Source organism: Dermochelys coriacea, chromosome 11 (genome assembly GCF_009764565.3).
Source record: "Dermochelys coriacea isolate rDerCor1 chromosome 11, rDerCor1.pri.v4, whole genome shotgun sequence".
Classification (NCBI taxonomy): Eukaryota; Metazoa; Chordata; order Testudines; family Dermochelyidae; genus Dermochelys; species Dermochelys coriacea.
Window position 1 is genome coordinate 21840191 of NC_050078.2, and position 22515 is coordinate 21862705.

Below are 22515 nucleotides of genomic sequence, written 5' to 3' on the forward strand. Positions count from 1 at the left end.
GCAGGGCCAGAGTCAGCCAGTTGCTGCTGGGAGCTCAGGCAAAGAAGATTGTGATCTGTGTAGGCTGCAATACTATAGCACCTTGGACAGAGCAGTTCAGGCAGAAACCAAGGAGTGAAAAAGGAGCTCTGGAAAGGCTGCTAAGGCGGCCACTCCATGGTGGAGTGGCCATGGAGAAGTAGCCCAAGGAAATGCAGCAGTAGTCGAGGCAAAGGAATGCAGTAGGCAACTGCAGTTCAGAGGATCCCTGGCCAGGACCTGGAGCAGTGGGTGAACCCAGATACCCCACACTCACCACTGGGGAAGTGACTGGACAGCTGACTGCAGATCCCCCAGAAGGGGGGGAAGCACAGATGGTGACACAGTTGGAGGGCTGTCCCATGAAAGGAAACTATAGTCCTTGGAGTGACGTGGGTCCGAGAGCAGACGAGACGCACCATCGGGAGAGGGCATACCGACCTGTGGAGCTAATCCTCCAGTAGGAGGTGCCACCATGGTAAGTGAAGCCCATCATAAGCAGTTATTCTATATTTCTTTTTATCCCCTTCATTCAATGTATGGCCCCAGGTCTTATGTACCCCCCACACAATCGAACTCTTCACTCAATAGGAATTATAATTTTCCTCCTGGGAATTTCTATGATGCTCTCACTATCATATCTGTGTGCTTCACAAACATTAATGAACTGATCTTCATCACAGATGATCTTCATCACCAATTTATCGATGGGCACTGAGACACAGAGATTAAAGGAAATTGTCAAAAGTGTCCAAAAATTTTGGGAGACCAATTTGGCAAACTGATTCTGATTTGCCAGAATATCTAGCATTTTATAACACTTTAAATGATAAAATCACACCACCAATTGATTTCAATAGCAGTCATGAATGCTCAGCACTTCTACAAATCTGGCGCCAACTATGTCATGATGGGCACTCAGAAAATAAGGGATGCATGATTAGGGGCCCACTGTGAAGATTTTGGTTTGAATGACTTTCATAGTATCATATAGGCACTCTGTAAAAGAGAAAGGGATATAATCCAATTCTCCAGAATGACATTCAATATCCTTAACCATCCTTTTCCTTTCTGCAATCACCCTACCTCTTTCACTGGACACCTTCTAACTTCTGCAAGAATTCTATACACAACTACCTCCTTCACTACACAACCCTTATTCATTCCCACAGCACTGTCAATCCTGTGACTAGAACGAGGGAGAGATCCTGTGGAAAAAATACTCTGTGATCATATAATTAAAGACTATATCATAATGCAGACATACCAGGAAGACAATTTAAGGTTGCATGTGCAGTTCCTAATTTTGAATGCTTGACTTTGCAACCTTAATCTTTTTTTTTAACTTTTTGTCTGTAAACGTAGGTTAGCATCTAAATCAGATGCTCATAATTTAGGACAGCCTAAAATGTTTACTCAAGTAGATTTTGGATGCAATTTCCTTTTAAAATAATCCTAATGAAAAAAACAGAAATCCCATCACATGCAACACTATTGCCCCAACCCACAACTTGGGTCATCAGCAGGGTTGGGACCTTTAGATTCACTGCACAGACCTTCACTACTTAAGCGAACAAAGTAATTAGTAGCAGTTGAATGTTGATCAGGCAAGAGGGGGATGAGACATACACTTTACCAGTGAGTTTGTTGAGAGCAGAGGAATGCAGACTCAGGAATCCTAGGTTTAATTCCATGTTCCACAAGGGAATGTGGCTTTAGTGGTTCTATCCCCATCCCACCCCAGCCTGCTTATAATATAGGGAATAATGCTGCATGAATGTACAGATGCAACTCCAGGCAGCAACTTTCTATCTCCTAAAAATGGATGTAGATATGTAGTGGAGGCTGCCTTAGATTTGATTGAATATGCTCTGAAAAACATTGGTACTGAAATCTCTGGTAGTTCATAACAGTAAGGAGAAATTAATCCACATGAATAATTTCTGCATGGAGATATAGCTAGTATTATCCAGACGATGCTTATCATCTATCTATATGTGCTACACACATGGAATCTTGTTCAGATACAGCCCTCTTAAAATCAAGACAGTATTGCCTTCTCTTCTCTAATAATAAATGACCTTGAGGGAAAATATAGGCAAGTTGATGGGCTGATTTAAGTACAAGTCAAAAATCACCTTTGATACAGATTTGGTGTGTGGGTAAAGGATCACCTTATCTCTAGGAACACTGTGTGACATCGTAAGTCAGCCATTTGTGCCTGGCTCATGCACACTTTCCACGCTAAAGTGATTACTACCAGAATGCTATCTTCAATGAGATTTGGTGGAGGAAACATTTTAAAAATGTCCCAAACAATTAATTCATTAAATTGGTGAACACTACATTTAAATCCCAAGACAGAGTGAAAAGGAAGAAATGTGAAATAAGCCATTTTAAAAACTCTCATCAATATAGAACTGGAGAACACTGTAGTCATAACTTGACAGTTGTCTCAGGATTTAACTGGAGCCTGAAAAGTTCCTCATATATCCATGAGGACTATAACTATGCATGTCCTCCTCTGCTTCTCAAGCTTTAGAGCTCATTCCTTTTGAGGCTTGGACTCTACAGACTGAATGAGACTCTTCATCTCTTAGTGAGATTTAACAGGCTCTCACAAGAAATCTGTGCATACTGTGGCAGAGCTCCGACCTTGTCCCCGTGGGTCCCGTGCTTCCAGGCAGTTTATGCTAGCTTCAGAGGCTCACTGAAAGGCCAGGGATACAGTCTACTTTTTTTTCTGTACAGTCTACAGAGCCCTTTTCATCGTAAGCCAGCAAGGAAGTTGGTGAGAGAGCTCCCAGTCTCTGTTGCTCCTATGGCCTCATACCAAAACAGTTTAGCCTCCTGCCCTGACAGGGGCCTGTTTTCCCCTCCCAGGAGGTGTTTCTGTAGTGGTGGGTTGGGGGGAATCCAAGCCCACCCTCTACTCCGGGTTCCGGCCCAGGGGCCCTCATGGTAGCAGCTGTTGGAAGCCAACCTTTCGCTGCCAGAGTTGGTACATTTCCCTGGGCCACTTCCCCACAGATCTCCTGCTTCTCCCTTCTTTACCCTTAACTTAGGGCTCCCTTACCAATGACTTGAGGGTGCCTTCAGCCAAATTTCCTCTCCTCTGCTTGACTGGAGTGAGCCCTTTTATATTATCAGAGGGGCCTTAATTAGAGTCAGGTGGTCACATTAGCTTAATGGCCTCACCTGACTCTTTGCAGGTTAATTGAAGTCAGGTGTTCTCATTAGCCTGGAGTAGCCCCTGCTCTGGTCAGTCAGGGAACAGAAAACTGTTAATCTAGTGGCCAGTATATCTCCCTTCTGCTACTCTGCTGTACCCAACTGGCCTAGGTCTATCACAATACCTTTACCCAATGCTGTAGGACAGACTATGAGAGTCTTTACTATTTAATTCATTTGCAGAATACTTAGTTGCAGTTAACCAGGATCCACACTTTATAACCTTCTTTCAACATATATTGCCATGAAGTCTAGGTTTCAGGATTTTAGATGTAGTCTGTATTTCAAGGGGGAAACTCTTGCAGGAGGGGAAGAAAAGAGGAAAAGAACACCCGTTTGATGTCTGCAGATAACCCAGGAACCTGAAAGCACACCTGTAATCTGTCAAACAGTTCAAAGAGTCAGTTTAGTAATTTAGCTTTACCTGGTAATTCATTGGTTAGCAAATGACCATGTGCAAGTACGACTCTGGACAGGAACATCCTAGACCATGACATATTATTGATAAACAATAATACAGAAAATTCAATACGGTACAGAACTGAAAACCTATGTGAAGCTGGAAACCTATGTGACAAACTAATTCAAATATCCAAACATCTATTGAAGAAAATCATTCCAGGTACATACAACTATAGCAAACATTTTACGTTTGTTTTCAGAGTTCAGACAATACCAATATGATTAAATAGCACACGGAGTATTAGCACACATATCAGGATATCAAGAGATATTCCCTTCAAAATTTCATGACTCAGTTCTGAAACAAGTGACTTTTTAAAATGGAGTGATGGTTAATCAAGTAAATAGATCTGAATTTTAAGTTGAAATATCTACTGTATTTCAAATGATTCAGCAAATAGATGTTATGGTCCAGAATGTGGCTCTTTAAATAGCATAATAGTTTTGGGAAACAAATGAAAGCATGAAAACATAAAAGATACAATTTAAAACAAGTCTAAAGTGTCTATCTACACAGAGAAATGACTTTTTAAGAGGAAACTACTGCTTCTGCCCAAACGTTGTGTAATAACTGCTAATCTTTTAGGCCAGCTGAAGATCTATTCAAGAAAAAAATCAATACAATTTTATAATCAAAAAGTTTTGACTTCTATTATAAATGTTTTTCTTCAATAAGCAGTGCCAGACATTTAGAGGCAAGGGGGGAATAATCTAATAAAAGAATATTGTATATCCATAGGAAGTCTGTTAACATGGAACCTAAACACACATTAGAACACTACAGCCTTTACCAAAAATAAGTTTGTCCATCCCTATTTTTAAGACCAGTTTTGAATATTGTAACTAGCTGGAAAGTTATAGAATACTTTAAATATATAACAATACATAGCTGTAAATATGCTTCATCCTGAAGACTGTTCTGTTTGTAAAGTCATCACAGCAACAGATTAAATATTATGTCAGACAATGATAATTGCCAAACAAGTAAATAAAATACTCAGCCCATATCCCTGAAAGAAAATTGATTTGGTTGGAAAAGTCCACAATATCTTAAGTGCATTAAGGGTGAGATTTTCAAAAAATGTTCAGTGTTTACCCAACTTTGCCCCTACTGAAATTGATAGAAGTCCTACTATTGATTGCTATGGAAACAGGCCAACATGGAACAGTTTTGAAAATCCTTTCATAAAATGTTCCTCTCAACTTTATATTTAGTCTTTGTGCTATCACATTAGCTTTTTAAATTTTCTGTACATTTTTATGTTCTTGAAAAACCCCTATGATTTCCAAAACAGTCACTTATTTTCATGTAATTTTTAAAGTAGCACCATACATATGGAATAGAAAAAATACAAACACATCTCTGGAAAACATGAATTGTCCAAAGGATATTGGCCGGATAACCCACCTTTGTAGAAAAACCTGCAGGAGGCAGCCTGGGCAAGACATCTCCATGAAGATTCACCTTGTACAGTTTTCCCTAAATTTTCATCAGTGAAGATATTACATTTTTTGTGGAATGAGCTGAGGCTTGCAGCCATCAAAACAAATAGTTTTCAGCCTGCCACCTCCCATACGTGTAGATTCTGGACACAGCAAATGGAGGTATCCAATAGTCCTTCTATACAAGAACAGGAAGATCTGTATTTTCAGAGTCATCCCTTCATGATGGATCTGGGAGTTACAATCCAGCCATATAACAGCTATAAACAAGGTAACATATAGTCTATTCCTATCTTAACAGTTTTTGACTATTAAGTTGCACACTAATCATTATCAATAGTGGCATCAACAAACAAAATAGGTGATAGCTATAATATTATATGTGATAGTGATTTTGCTTTTTGGATAACACCATAGAGATTGCAATTACATATTGTGTTTTTCACTACTTACCTGTGTTTACTGAATCCAAAATATATGTTTGCAACTACCAGTTAAATTACCAAACAAAAGAGACAAAAAAACTTTTAAAGTGTTTATTTAAGAGAATGAAAAGTTATTTTTGAGAAGAAAGCTCAAAAACCTGAGGAGAACCTAAAAAATAGATCAAATGTAATGGTCCATAAGAGAAACAGTAACTTAAATACTTTTTGGACAGTTAAATTGGGTGGATTTAGTTAGAAAGAATAGTAGCGCACATTGGAAAACCCTTAACGGATGCTGACAGTGGAGAGTTTTGCAGTACATCACAGGGTCTGCCACTTTATGTTAGGAGTAAATGGATTTTTTTCTCTTATAAATGCTAGCACTTGCAGTTCAAAGAATAGGCAGTGTTTCTACACAAAACACTTCATTTTATACTGTAAATTATGTAGCACTGGCAAAATGCATCAATTTCATTGTCCATCTAGGGAAAAGAAACTGCTCAGTCAAGGCACTATTCCACTTCCCAGAATTATTATTATTGTTATTATTATTACTACTTTCCCCCCAACTATTTTTTGCCTTCCTGATCACTTTTTCCTTTCTCTCTCTAGCTTTATGACTTATTAATTTTATAGTCTGTGAAACTCCTGAGAAGCTAATTTATCAATTATTTGAGTAGTACTTCCTAACAAGTAAAAAGGTGCACCCTATCTCAACAGAGCTTTAGTTAACAAACTATATAAAGGCAAAACATCTCAGACTTGTAATCTTTAAAATAACTCTTTCTTACTGTGGTGTGATAATCAAGATTCTCTCTCTGCTAGTCATGGGAGCTGTATATAAAATGATCTCTGTATAAACAGGACAAGTATGAGCAATACAATGGGTACATTTAAGCAAGTTCTTCCTGATTTTGTTTCAGGAGTTGAGGAGGTTCTTAGCAGGGAGATGTGAGATGGTAAGAGAAGTTGCATGGAATGAGAATACTACAGGGCTGGTGTGTGGAAAGAAATGAGTGAGAGGGTGGCCAGAACTTTGGGACAAAACTGCAAAGGACGTACAAGCAGCAGAAGGGTAGAGAAAAGGCAGTTAGGAAAAAACAGTATGCACATCGGGGACTGGCTAGAAGAAATAGGTGGCAAATGGGTTAAAAGGAGGACTGAACTGGAGAAACACCAGTCAGCCACGACATGCTACACTGGCTGCCAGATAGCAATGGAGCAAATAATAAAATGTATCTGAGCTTACCTGAAAATCTCCTTTCTTCTATGATGGAAAATTCACCCTGATTTCAGCTTGGGGGCAGTCACTGGCAGCAAGCGAATGCTTAGGATGGAAGAAAGAAAGCCCAGCCCTTGAAGTTCTCACCTTGAAACAACCATCAAAAGCCAGGATAATTCTATTCTACATTTTTAAATTACAGGTTGTATTAATCTATAGATTGAAAACACAAAACAGTTTATGCTGCTGCAGAATACTGGGATAGTTTTGGCTAGCAAAGTAAGACTGAAGCTTTGGATGTCATATTTTATTTCTACCTGACCGTGGATGATCCCTTTGTTTCCAGGATGGACTAGATCTGTGGACATTCTTACTCAAAGAAAATAATTTTTCAGGTAAGTTTGGATAACATTTCCTATTGTTCATTATGTTAAGGTTCTCATAACGGTTATGATGGGATTTGCACAGCAATGTGCCACCAGGATGGAAAGAAGAATGATCCCGAAAATCTGGAAATCCAGGAAAGAAACATTAATTATATACATTCTGTCATCCTCCTAAAAGGGCACTATAACATGAAGAAGAATGCTGACAAAAATGGCATCCACCGAAGACCGGAGAACAGTCTTATAGAATTTGGTGAATATAAATATTGACAACCATGTGGCCACCTTTAAGATTTCATTAAAAGAGATATGCAATTTCTCTGGCCACAAGAAAAGGAATGAAGGATCTCAGAAATGCTCCATCTTATTCCTGTAGAAATAGCTGATTTACATGTCTTCCTGCTTTTGCACCTGGATTAGGTAACACAGATATTAACTTTGGATGTACAGAAAATTTGTGGTATGCTTATTGTATAACATGAGGAGGTTTCAAACCTTGAGTATGCAAATGCTTGGGATGAAGGAAGAACATTTTGTGCATTCGGTGACCAAAAATGAATTTTCCTTGGAAACAAAAGCTATTTAAGAGCAGCATTGCATAAATGAATAACACAATATAGGGTCTCATCAGAGAGAGCTCCCAACTTTGAAAACTCATCTGATGGAGGTAGAAATTTGGAAATCACTATGATGAACAGGAAAATTATAATGATACCTCCTATAGAGGTTAAATACTGATAGCATTAAGGATCAAATGAGGTTATAAAGTTCTGTTTTATTACTTTGAGGGGCAGGAATCAGGGTAGTTGCCCTAAGAAAGGGCTTAATGATGGCATGTGAAGAAAAGCTTTTCTTGAACATACTGAGAACTTATGATAATGGGGAGACTTGACCTTTGAGTTTGTACTCTTGTACTCATATTAAGGCATTCCTGGAGGAACTCAGGGCTATGTTTCATTTACTAAAATGGGAGATCAATCTATAGAACTTGCATAGGCAAGTGAAAAATCTCTGCTGACTTTTTTTTTCCCCTTGGTCCAGCAGACTATTAATCACTTCACCCAAGTAACCATTTTTAATTAGATGACTTATTTCAAATACAAGACAGACAGGTTTCTTATCAAATAGTCACCAAACTGAGAAGAGATGATGCCATTTTAGATTTAGTATTGATAAGTAGCAAGGACCTCACCGAAGAACTGGTGGTAGAGGGTTCGAGTGATCATGAGTTAATTCAGTTTAGATGAATGGAAGGATAAATAAAATTGTTCTGCAGCTTGGGTCTTTGATTTTAAAAGGGCAAACTTTTAAAAAATAAGGGAAGTAGACAAGACTAAAGACATGAATGATCTGAATGTGGAGGAAGCTTGGAATTATTTTAAGTCAAAGTTGTATAAAATATCTGAAGCCCTCATCACAAGCAAGGAGAAAAAAATATAGGGAAGGTTTACAGACCAAACTGGATGAACAAACATCTCAAATAGGTTAAGAAAAAGCAGAAAGCCTACAAGGAATAAAAGAAGGGATGACTCAGCAAGGAAAGCACTTTCTTGGAGGCAGGGCCGGCTCCAGCGTTTTTGCTGCCCCAAGCAGCAAAACAAAACAAAAAAAACTTTGCTGCTGAAAACGGAGGCGGAGTGATGGTGCGGCCGCCGAATTGCCGCTGGCAACTGAAGAAGAGTCAGGTCCCCGCCGCCAAATTGCCGCCGAGTCCGAAACGCGCTGTGATGGAGCGGCTGCCAAATTCCCACCACTGCTACCGCCGAGGGCGGATTGCCACCCCAGAGCCCAACCTCCTGCTGCTCCTTTACATTTTCTGCCCCAGACACCTGCTTGGTTCGCTGGTGCCAGGAGCCGGCCCGGCTTGGAGGTCAGAAAGTGTAAGGAAAAGGTGAGATGTCAAAAGCCAAGCAGAGCTGGTCCTTGAAAAGTATATTAAAACCAATAGTAAAAGGTTCTTTACCCATATAACTAAAAAGAAAACAAAGAAAGATGTGGAACTATTAGACTGCTAACCACTAACAGGGCCGACTTTAGGTACCAGCAAAGCAAGCAGGGGCTTGGGACGGCACATTTGCAGGGGAAGCATTCGGGCCTTTTTTTTTATTTTTGCTTGCAGGGCCGGCACCCACCCAGGTAGATGCTGTCCCAGCCCCCAAGCTGATGCCGAAGTCCAGATGGAAGAGCCACAGCGGGTGGCTAAAGCTGGCCCCGGGACTGGGGTCCAGCAGCACAGGGGGCACCCTGGGGCCACTGTGGTTTGTGCCGCTGGCTGCGGCCGAGCCATCCAGCGGGCTCTGACAGGTGCTGCAGCAGGTTGGCCAGGAGCAGCAGCAGCATCAGGTCCATAGAGGGGACCAGTACCTGGAGCGCTGCTGTGCGGGCTCCACTCCCTGTCAGCTGCTCCCTCTCAAGCCGCCCTGCCCCAGCTCCTCAGCCTCCTGCCAGGGTGTTTCCCCTGGCTCTGGCCTCCCGATTCCCGGCCAGTCCTGGAGGCAGGAGCCCCAGCTGGAGGGATCCTGGGCTGAGGCGCGCCCTGGGAGCCCCACTGCTTACCCCAACCCTGCCAGCGCCAGACTGGCTGGAGGTGACGGGGGAATGGGTGGAGTTGGGGGGGGACCCAGAGCTGGGGCTGCAGGGGGTGCGGGTGGGGTGGGGGAGAGCCCAGGGCTGGGGTGGAGGGAAGCCTACATTTTTTTTGCTTGGAGTGGCAAAAAACCTAGAGCCGGACCTGACCTAAGGACTAACACTAAGACACTAAGAATGGGGAGGAAAGTAAAGATAATCTAGGCATGGCTCAATACCTAAATGAATACTTTGCCTTAGTGTTTAATAAGAATAACAAAAAATTTAAGGACAGAGGCAGGGTGGCTAATGGGAATGAGGATATGATAGTAGAAATTACCACATCCAAGGTGGAAGTCAAACTCAAACAGGTTAAAAGGACCAAATCAGGGGGCCTGGGATAAACTTCATCCATGAACCTCAAAGGAACCGGCACATGCAATTGCAAGCCTAATAATAAGCATTTTTAATGAATTCATAAACTCAGGGGTGATACATTATGACTGCAGAATTGCAAATATAGTATTTATATTTAAGGGGGGCAGGAGAAGTGCTCCAGGAAACTCCTGGCCTGACATTTTGACCTCAATTGTATTCAAGGTCTTAGAACAAATTTTGAAAGAGAAATAGTTAATGATATAGAGGTAAACAGTAATTGGGATAAAATACATGTTTTAGTAAAGATATACTATGGCAGATCACCTGGATCAGATCAGACTGGAGGGAGATTACTAGTGGAGTTCCTCAGGGATTGGTCTTGGGACCAATCTTATTTAACATTTTCATTAATGACGTTAGCACAAAAAATGACACAAAGTTGGGCGGTATTGCCAATATGGAGGATGAGAATATCACACAAGAAGATTTGGATGACCTTGAAAACTGGAGTAATAGAAATAGGATGAAATTTAATAGCGCAAAGTGCAAGGCCATGCACTTAAGGACTAACAGCCACATTTTTTGGCTATAAACTGGGAATGTAGCAGATGGAAACCTGAATATACTGATCAGTCATAGGATGATTATGAACCACCAATGTGATGTGGCCATGAAAAGAGGCTAACGCAATCCTAGCATGCATCAGGCAAGATATTTTCAGTAGAGATAGGAAAGTGAGACCTCATCTGAAATACCATGTCCAATTCTGGTCTCCCACATTTAAGAAAGATGCATTCAAATGGGAACAGGTGAAGTGGAGGGCTACTAGGATAATCAGAAGAATGGAGAACCTACCTTACTAGAAGAGATTCATGGAGCTTGGCTTTTTACACTAACCAAACAAAGCCTGAGAGGATATATTGTTGCTCTCTATAAATACATAAGAGGAATAACCACCAGGGAGGAAGAGTTATTTAAGTTAAGGATCAATGTTGGCATAAGAATAAACTATCTCAGCAATGAAGTTCTGAAAAAAAACATTCCAGTAGTGGGGGTAAAAAAGCTAACTGGTTTTAAGACTGAACCTTGATAAGTTTATGGAGGGGATGGTTTGATGAGATTGCCTACAATGGCATATGGCCCATCTGCAACTGCTGGGAGAAAATATTTCCAACAGCTGGAGATGAGACACCAGATGGTGAGGGCTCTGAGTTACTATAGAGAATTCTTTCCCAAGTGTCTGGCTGATGAGTCTCACCCACATGCTCAGGGTCTAACTGATCGCTGGTATATATGAGGTTGGGAAGGAATTTTTCCCCAAGTCAGATTGGCAAAGACTCCCTGGTGGTTTTTCGCCTTCCTCTGCATGTGGGCACAGGTCACTTGCCAGTTTCAGCTAGTATAAATGGTGGATTCCCTTTAACTTGAAGTCTTTAAATCAAGATTTTTGAGGACTTCAGTGACACAGACAGAGGTTATGAGTCTATTACAGGAGTGAACAGATGAGGTTCTGTGGCCTATGATGTGCCGGAGGTCAAACTAGGTGATCATGATGGTCCTTTTTGGCCTGAAAGTCTGAGATAAGTTGAAACTCTCTGATACTGGATGACAGATTAGACCTTGCAAAAGCAGATTTCTGTGAGGTAAAGGCATTAAGAAGTCTGATAATAAATCAGACCTGAATCAGGCCTGAGAACTGGCATGATCGGTTTCACTCCTTCATATCTTCTGTATGCTTGTGGAAACAAAGGAAAGGGTGGAAAGGCTTACAGCAGAAACCTTGGCCTGCTTTGCAAGAGGTTCTCTATCACCTTGGATCACAGGTCCTAAGGGGCACTTTATTGTTCTTTCCAAATGCAAATAAGTCAATATTCAGCATAACAAATGAACTAGAAAGAAATGAGGATGTTTTAATATGCAGGCTCTACTTTGTATACTCTAACTTCTGCCTGTGCAGCATGCAGGCATTCTGCTCTGCTGAGGAGTGAATGTGGGGATACAGACAGTAGAAACAGAAGGAGCAAAAGCAGGGGCTGCTACACTGGAGGGTAGGAGGTAAACTGGGCCCTCACAGGAGCCACCCTTCCCTCAGTACTCCATTGGACTCAGAACTGTGCAGAGGAGACCTGCTCAAACACTGAAGGCACTACGAGACAGGTGGTTCACCTCAGAAAGGAGACACTAGCCAGTAGGAACGAAAGTAGCCAAAGCTGGAACCTCTTGGACATTGAGAACTTTCTACATTCTCTTTTCCCTGTGCTGACAGGCTGTTTGCTCCACACTTCTCTCTACTCCTTCCTCACAGGTTCTTCACCTCAATTTCACTCCACAACTGCCCCTCTTACCTTTTCCCTTGCCATTTCTCCCCATCCCTTCCATTTCTTCCATTGAGCTTATCCCCTCCTAAGTAAACCTACCCCTAAAAAACACTGTGGAGCTAACATAACATTTACTGCCACTACATTGTTCACTCTGCTTGTGTGTTATTCCCCCATCCTGTATCTGTCTGGTCTGCTTAGATTGTTAGCTCTTCAAGGCAGGGACTGTCTACCACTCTGTATTTGTCTAGTGCCTAGCACAATGGGGCCCCATTCTTGGTTGCCCCTTAGGCACTATCATAATCAACATGATTATAATAATAATAGCAGCTGATCACATTTTTCCTAGTTTATTGATTACAACCCTATCAGTCATGTTGTTTACCACAACCAGCACAAATATGTGGTCCCTGGAAGGAACAGTACTTTGAAACCTTGATAATCACTATCAATTGTGGCCAATTGATAATGTACTCTCTTGTTTTGGGATCATTTCCTGGATTGAATTAAAACCCTGATTATTTCCACCAGGTCTCCTCTGCTTTCTTCACTAATCCCTAAGAAATAAATAAAAAATGATTATTTGTGCTCACTAATTGAGGGAGTAAAGACCATGGAAGCTTGACCTCTGCCTATGGATGTGATAGAGCAAGGTGCAGAAGGGATACTGGAATTATTGGGTAGGTCTCATAGGAGCTCTCATCTGTTTATTAGACCAGTATTCCAATTAGTTCCAATACAGACTGGATTTTGGTGTCTATGAAATCACTTGTTTTATTAAAAGTTCTCTAACATGAAGATTTTCAACCTCATAATATCCATCTCTATTCCCAAGTCTAAAGATGTCTGTATGTCTTGATTCTGTATTTGTCATGAATCCAAAATACTCAAGAAATTGTCAGTTCTTTGATTGGTTCTTCTTTCTTTGTACTGCCTACTGATCAGCTAAATTTTCTATGGGAGTGAATTTCTTCCTTCCTTTTTAAAGGCATTATTAATAAGAACAAGATCCTGGAAGAGACCGTAGGAACACTGGCCAGACTGAAAGGTAATGACTGGAGTTGAAAAAACTATCATCCACATGTAAAGCAAAAGAATAGGTTTTGAGATGTAATATGGTAATGCAAAGAGAGAAGCCTGTTCAGGTCTACAGAAGACAGAAAGTCTCTCTGTATATTTGTCAGAATACTTTTTATATTAGTACTCATTAGTTATTTTCCTAAAGAAAGGTTGATTCTTATTGATTGAGAACCATTAACACATGTTGATTTGCAACTGAATATAGCCTTCACACTAAATTTGGTCGTTATTTTTGTTAACCGGGAGGCTATATTAGAACGATAATCATTTTTAAGCAATCTATTAGCTTAGTATATTGATTCAGATTCTTAATTTGTATTATGGTAGGGAAAGGTGAATGACATTTCTTATTTATTATATTTTTTTTATTTAGGAATTGTGTCAAGCTGCATTTGGATAGAAACTGGAATTCAGTTAAAAATGGGGGGAAAACAGAAATTTAAAATTGTTTTTATTACTTAAATAAAGCTATTTTACGTTACCTGCATAAAGGGGAAAAGATTAGTTAGTTTATCAAAACAAATGTTGTATTTAAAACTAATTGATTTATTAAACAAAGGAAGTATTATCTGTGGTTAGTGAATTGAACTGATTGTTTCTGTCACTATGTCCTTCAGATTATAGAACTATAAAATCTCATCCTCTTCAACCTCATTTTTATCAATAGGTTAGAAGAGAGAAAACAAGCTTTCCTTCTTTTTCAACTCCCAATCATTTTTTCAGCTTTGAACTAAATATCATTGAATGGAAATTGTTAAACTGAAATGAAGACAATATTCTCTCTGCACCTGCAAGAGACTACTGCTGTCAAAAACGGGCTTAGCATTTCAACAAACTCTGCTGCCAGGTGCTTAGTTAGTGACTTCCACCAGTTTAGAATTTGACTTTTTTTAAAAAAAAAAGTTAGCAACAAACTTGCTGAATTGAATATTATATTTTATTTAAGATTATCTTAACCTTAGTAAATTTAGGGATTAATGCAGGCTGTCTTAATTTCAAATATGTTTATTTTTAAAAGAAAACGTATTTTATTTAAATAAAAAATCTGATTTAAATTTAAAAAAATAAGATTTTTATTCATCCTGCCTTTGAGTGCTGACATTTCCAAGAACTGCTTGAAATTAGGAATGAGACAAGCCTGTACCTCTGACTCTTGCAGAGTTCCAGAGAATACAATGTAACCCCATTTTGACCAGTACCTATTTTGAGTAGCTATATGCTCCCAAACTGAAAGGGTGTGGCACCAATCTGGAAGTCTATTCAACTAGGGTTGGGTAGAAATCATGATAGCAGCTCCAAGGCAGCTGAGGTCATTATGGATGGCTGCCTCTCCTACATTTGTTCTAGCTAACAAGTGGTAGTTTCATGTTGTACTTCCCGGACTTCTTCAACTGGCCACATGGCCTGTAGTGTTTTAAATCATGTATGACTGGGGCCAGAATTAAAAGATTAACTTATTAGATGACTCCATTATCATCTTGTCTCTCAGTTTTCTCAACAGTTTCCCTCTGGAGTACTAAGAGAACTGGGAGATTTGTCTGGGCATCAACTTTCCCCAAACCCATAAAAACATGCATGGAACAGAGATATATTCCATTAGTTGCAGTAAGAACTGCAGGGCATCCCTAGAAGGAACCAAAAAGAAACCTACTATCAAATAAATAAATGCATCCACCATCCACATAATAACATCCACCCATGTTAGCATTGTGGGGCTGTGAAGGCATTTATGGTTTCAGATGACACTTGATAATTCTTCTTGAGAAAGTAGTCCACTTTTTCAGGTAAACAGTCCTACCAACCACCAGGGAACATACCCACATTTACCTTCAGAAGTGACACAGTTCTGGATTTAAATCACACATGGTTAGGAAACTTATTGCTTTACACAATAGGTGGGGAGTCTGGAAAGTAGTGAGTGGTAGGCCAGGGAGGCTCCTTACTGCCTGCTAGGTCTTCCACATCTGGGCTGCTCTCCCTTTCATCCCTTCATGACCAGCATCCTAGGGAAGAGGAGAGGAAGGTGGACAGGCATGGCATCCTGCAGTAGCAGCTGAAGCTGTTAGCCTTGTTGAAAAAGCACAACAACCTTCAGCAGTATAGAGGGTTGATAGCCTGGACAAAGGAACATGGCAACCTACAGCGGCAGTTGGGGACAATAGCCTGGTACATTCTTAGAATTTTTAGCTGTGACCGAAAATTTCCATTCCTCCCCTGAAGCATGACAGGAGATGGATAGCTGCTGTTTATCTGGGGCATCAATTTGATCCTCTTGAATCAGACAACTACTAGACCTTCTCCCCAAAGGAAGAAAAATCCCTTTTCCTCCCACCCCCCCTTTGGATGTCTGGATTTATACTCCTGCTCTATGCACTGACGTTTACAGCCAATTCTCCACAAACCACCGTAAGTACTTTATGGATCACAGTTTGAGACTGTCTGCTCTATACCAATATAAGTTCCCTTGAGTAATATTTGAGTGCTTATACCCTGCTCAGCAAAATTCTTCACCAATTCCACCAACCTCTCCATGCCTCAGCTTCCCATCTACAAACCAGGGACAATACACTATAGCCTCACAGAGTTGTCATGAGGCCAAATCAATCAATATCTGCACAGCATCCAGACAGGCCCAGAGAGCAAGTACTATATACATTCAAAATAGGATTCCATTATTATATTTACTGGGTTGCAATATACTATGGAGTTATGATAGCTTTAGCAGCAGGATGAATATAAGATAAAAGCTGCTGACTCTCCAAAACACAAATCAAGAAGCCTGAGTTCTACAAATATAGAATTTGAGAGCCGATAGCCCTCTAACAGACAGAGTCAGAAAAATAATTATAAAAGTTGCAACTAAAATCTCAAAATCCTATTTTAGGAATCACTCCAGTCTTTCCACTGATTTCAGTGGGAGTAGCATAAGGCCCTCAGGTTACAGAGGTCCTAAATAGAAAACTTGTTCAGATGTAAGTTTCCCCTTGAGGAAATTATTCCTGTGTTCCATATGCAGTAATGATCTTGCAGGATCAGATCCTCCCTGAAATGCTGGAAAAGGAACCTGGGGAGAAGCAATCAAGGACAGGTAAGGAGTACTGAAAGAATTTAGGCAGGCAGCTAGGAGGAAGGAACAAGCGGTTTCACAAGAGGAGGTGCTGTCTGTGTAGGTATCCACAATGTATGACTGGATAATCTGGTCTTTCTGTGGGCAAGGCGGAGGACAAGTCAGCAAGCAATGAAAAGGAACCAGGGACAGAGGGAAACAATAAAAACACTTACGGTTTGGCAATCTGGGGTGTAAATCCACAACGCTTCACCATGGCCCATACTAACTATCCATGTGGACCACACTGCTGTGCATTGAAAGTTACCTAATATGCAGTGACATACTACTGTACAGTAGGGAACTTCCAATACACAGCAGAGGCCCCATATAGACAATGAGTGGCGTGCTGGAGATGTACTCCCCAGCTAGCCACTCAGTGAGTGTTTGAGTAGACAGGCTCAGAGAGAAAGGGCAATGTGAGGTCTGTATGGTGCAGTCTTATTTTAGATGAAGGTACACACCCACAAACAGTCAATTCAGTCCATAGTTAAGGAATTCTCTTGGATTCTTCACTGATACTAAGCTCTCACATAGCAACATCCACGAATAACACTTTTTACCATCTCCAGTTGGCTAGGAGAGTCTTTCCTCAACCTGATGGATAATGACCTTGTCTTCATCACCTCTCAGCTGAGCTACAGCCATGCAATATCCATGGGATGAATTCTATAGCATTTAGGAAACTAATAAATGAGTAAAACAAACCACTATATAATGTTTCCTCAGCAACACAGGCTACCATCAGCACATCAAACCTGTTCTCTGCACTGTACATTGGCTTCACATATATCAAATCAAGTTCAAGGCATCAGCCTTTATCTTCACTGTGTTCAGTGGTCTGGATCCAGGACATTTAAAGATCCTCTTAAGTTCCAGGATGAAGACGGTGGTTGACAATTTCGCTTCTCTGGCACAACTGAACTTTCTACAACATGGATAAGGAGGAGACAGAGCTTTCTTGGGGGCTGTTCTGCAAACTGTGGAATGAACTGCTAAAGGAACTAAGGACTATCACAAACCTTACCACCATTTGCTCCAAACAGAAGGCTCATTTGTTTGACTTACCTTCTCTAACATAAATACACAGCAATCAAAAAAATCCATGCTAGAACAAAACACTACACTGCACATTCAACCCCCTCCTGGGGAGAGGATGAGAAGGAAAAAAACACACAAACACGCATATGAGATATTAGGCACATTACTTAATTCACTAAAGGAAAGCACTCAGAGACTATGACAATGAGCTCCATGAACATGCATAATGGAGGCTGGGGCAGGCTAAGCCTCCCCAAACCTCTGCTAATGGTCTTGGGGCTCAGAGCTCCTCTGGGTGGCCAGGCCTTGGGCTGACCAGGGTGGCTTGGACAGGCCAGCTGGGGCAGCTTGGATGAGCAGATGGGTGCACAGAGCGGCTTGGGTGGGTTGGCCAGGGCTTCTCTGGCCATGGTGTGGGCTTGGGGCTCCTCTGGCCCTGGTGGGCAAGATTGGGGGTGGGGCCTAAGGCAGATGGGGCGCTAGCCTCCTCAAATGGGCAGTTCATGAGCCACCCCTGAGCTTTGTACAAGAACTGATATAGAACAGCACAACAATACGTGATGTCACAGTAATGGGAAAAGTGATGTCGAAAAGAGGGAAGAATTGCACTGACAGGCAGTTCATAGCCCAGACAACCCTTTCTCATGCATGGGGCATTACAATAGAGAAAGGGAGAAAAGAAACAAAGAAAAGGAATATTTGGCACTGAGGCGTGGGGAGAAAGAAAATTAACCCCATCCAGTTGCTGTTAAAAACAATGTTCCTATTGAACCAACAGTGTCACTAAGCCTAGGCCAAAAGTGAAAACTTTAGCGCCATACTGCTCAACCTGCCTGATCTCATTCCATAAACAATTTCCAAGACCATACAATTCATGTGCAAAAAAAATGTACAAATGTAAGTTGTACAAATGTACAAATGTACACGTAACATACCTGAAAACAAAAAAGCAAACAAATGGGGCCGGGCATGGGAAGTAATTGGTTTTTGGCTGTTCTTATCTGATGGAGATGGAACCCTGTCTGGTACTGGGATCTTAGTGATTCTAAATCTGTTTTTAGTGAACTGGAAATGTTAGATAATGGGTTGTTTTTACACTGTAAATCTACTTTCAGTGAGCTGGAAATGTGTTACATAATGAGTTGTTTATGAGTTGCAAATCTGTTCAGTGAGCTGAATATGTGTCAGATAATGGGTTGTTTATGAATTCTAAATCAATATTCAGTGAGTTTGTACTGGGTTAGGTAATGGCTTGTGTAGGGGTTGTAAATCTGTATTCAGTGAACTGGAAACGTTGGATAATGGGTTGTTTCTGAGTAGTAAATCTGTTTTCAGTGAGCTGAAAAAAATGTTAGATAATGGGTTGCTTGTGAGTTGTAAATCTGTTTTTAGTGAACTGGAAACCTGTTCATTAAAGGGCTCTTTATATGTCGTAACTGTTTTCAGTGAGCAAAAAATATTTGATAATGCATTGGTTTTGAGTGGCAGATCTGATGTCAGTGAAGTAGAAACAACAGCTAATGGATTCTTTATGAGGAATACGTATGAATTCAGTGAACTAGAAATGTGAGTTAATAGTATCTTGCATATCATCCATTCTATTCTCACCTTTCTGGTTAAATACTGAGTTATGGTTTGTATGAATTGTAGATATGTGCTTAGTGAGCTGAAAAGGGTTGTAGACCTGTTTTGAGTGAACTAGAACCACACTAGATGTTTTTAGTGCAGTTTCAGAGCTGTTGCAGCCCAAAGAAAACATGTTACAAAATATTTGCTGATTAATTGGTTTTCAATTTTCTGCAGGACCAGAGGGTTTAATTATTGTCAGAGGTATATCAAATTTTATCTCATTATGCTATTTTTTGCTTCCCTATCACCAATAGTGAAATCTGTATGTTTGCTTTCACCTAACCATCTCTTCCCCATAGCACATAATCAGCAGGTCAGAAATCAGAAAAATTAATTACCTTATATGCAATTTTAATTCATTATAGTGAAAAACATTCATATCACTCCTGGCTTTGGAGCCAGCTTTGCTCCTTCCATTTCCCTCACCCCTTCAATTTTCTTTATAGATGCCCTCTTATAAATGCCAAATTGCTGCATTTTACCACCCACTTCAGAAGATACCACCATTGATTTAAATTGAGTAATACCACATTTACAGTGGTGTGAGAGGAGAATCAAGTGCAATGATGAATGAAGAGAAGAATATTTCAAACTGGAGCATAAAATCCCAATAAAATATTTCAAAGACAAAGACAAAATATTTCAGAACAGCTGAAATATACACAGTAACATACATAGTTTTACAAAATTATTTGTCATTCAGTATGAAACTACAACTCAAGCATTTATAGAAAACAGAAGTTGTGGGCATGAGAACAATATAGTTTTCAAATATGTCCAATATTAACAAGGTTTAGTTTTCTGCATTGAGAAAGAAATTAATCTGATACAATGGTTCAGAAGAAGAATATTGTTAGTGATAGATGAATTCAGGAGTATTAAGATTCCAGGTAGAATCTCTTATTACTAAATCATTAAATGCTATGAACTGTGCTTTGTAGAGTGTCTTTAGGTACATTAATACACAGTACTACAGCGTAACTGGGGACACCTTATAAAGCACTGATTTAACTATCATTAAGATTGGAAGGATGAAATTTTTATCAGTAAATGTTGATTTCATGTACACACATAAAATGACAAACAAATATTTCCATAGATGATGATCAAAATTGACAGATAGGCAAAGTAAGAAAAATGGTATTTGAAAACCTATTAGCATTTGATTTAAGGACATTGACTTTGTATATTTTGACGTGTGATGTTGACAGTTTGTTTTTAATTATTATAAAGCTTTAATCTGTTGAATTTCAATGTCTACTGTAATTTAATAATCATTGTCTGCCCCCTCATAACTTCCCATAACTGGGAAAATTTGAAATCAATAACAATTGCGGGGAGAATTAAACTTCATAATTTTGTTCAACTGTGAAAATTTAAATAGATAAAAATATACAAACACTATTATCTGTTGAAATTATAAAATAATAAATTGAATTCTGTCTAGCCTACCTATAATATTGTCCCAAAGAGAGAGAGAGAGAGAGAGAGAGAGAGAGAGAGAATTGAAAGGTCTTCAATTCTATCTCATACAATGCTTATCATACTTTGGTGCTAGTGGAAACAAAATAATGATGGAAGCTCCAGACATGAGTTCATAGTGAAGATTAAGTTGAAATTTTCATTTAAAGAGAGGAACAAAGGTAGTTTTGGTGCTGTGACAGAGTTGAGACACTGCAGGAATGCCCCCTTGTGGTTGGGCATAGCATAGTGGCCTGTCCTCTCTAACATCTCCACCCAATGGGTGCTCCGGCTCATGATTGTCTGCCTCTTCTCATTATTCAGGTCTCCAGCCAGGCCACATTTAGTTCCACCCTTTCCAGCATAAAAGAAAGACCAACAAAAACAAATGTTGGATCCTTCCTTCCATTCTGATGGAAGTTCCTGGATTCTGGGCCCAGTGGCCTCCTTTCCTCAGGTCTTCCAGTAGCCCATATTTTCTTCTCAGAGCTTCATGCCACCTTGACATTGGCTGTTAGCAAAACCCAGGCCCACCCTCTACAGCAGATTCCAGTGCAGGGACCCTAGAAGAAGCAGTCACTCTGCCAGACTCCTTACTGCCACCTCCCTAGGCTTCTTCCTATAAAGCCGTTCTGTGGACTCTCTCCTCACCTACAAAAACCTTCTGGTTCTCTAGAGGTCTCTTGTATCCTAGATGGGTGTTCCAAATAAATTTTTGTTACTCTAAGGCCTCTGAGTTTTCCACATAAATATCTGCCTTCACTGGTCTTTCCTTATGGTCTTTACAATTTCATAAGAGATGATCTATCTTTTCCTTGATTTAACATGTTTTGCATAGTCCATCCTCATGTTTGTTTATTAGAAATAGGTTACTACTTAATCCACAATGACCTTTTAAAATTCTGAATAGATCCCCTTCATTCTTTCTCTCAGGGCCTTGCATTAATATCACCATTTTCAAGTATTGGGGTATATTTCATGGATTTTTTTCCCCCTTCATTTCATGTGCCCACAGTTCTTGTCATTCCTTCCTCAGTTCATTTTGATTAAGCGTTTAATTCCAGTTTGTTTAAGGGGCTATCCAGGCCAATTTTTTTGTGCTTAATGGCATTTTTTGTCTTCCAGTTGTGTAGGGATGTACATGTGTAGGGATCCATATTACTACTATTAGCAATATCCAATTGCATCAATTCACTTTCTAGCAGTAATATTTGATTGGGTATATCATTTCTTCTGTCAGACTTGCCATTGTAAAGTGCCTGCAGCCCTGATAAAGAATCACACAGCCTGGCCATGGTGGCTGCACATTTAAGGCCCAAGCTAGTGCCAGCAATATGGCTGTTAGCTCAGCCATTAAGATGGAGATAATGATCAGTGGAAAGGGACATTGGTTCTGAACCATCACTTGACTTAGTGCCTGGTAGCCTACACAGAGACATAGGGACTCATCTTTTCTCTTTACAAAGAGGACTGGAGCCCCACCAGGAGACACTGACTGACAGATTAGCTCCTTAGGTAGGTTGTCCTGGGTGTACTCAGAAAAGGAAAAATGTTCTGGTGACAATACACAGACCTGGGCGTGGCATTTCCTGCTTGCCTGTCTTGCTTGTCTACCTGATCATGAAAGATTTGATTTTTTGCCAACAGTTGTGCCACTTGGTCCCACAAAACCATGTTCTCTGCTTGTATTTTATTGACCACCTACACAGTCAAAGCCACTCAAGGATTCCTGGGCACCTAAATAACATTT

At 40.3% G+C, this 22515-nt stretch overlaps 1 protein-coding gene and 1 long non-coding RNA gene across 2 annotated transcripts in view; one reads left to right on the forward strand and one right to left on the reverse strand.

The window, feature by feature from the left end:
• The window catches only part of LRP1B (LDL receptor related protein 1B), a 1336604-nt gene that overhangs the window by 358505 nt on the left and 955584 nt on the right, over positions 1 to 22515 (reverse strand). The gene's annotated exons all lie outside the window — the stretch shown is intronic.
• LOC119863702 lies at positions 33 to 14500 on the forward strand. The gene is made up of 4 exons (XR_006277915.1): positions 33 to 496; positions 7148 to 7196; positions 13437 to 13496; positions 14196 to 14500. It is a non-coding gene; the product is annotated as an uncharacterized LOC119863702 (long non-coding RNA).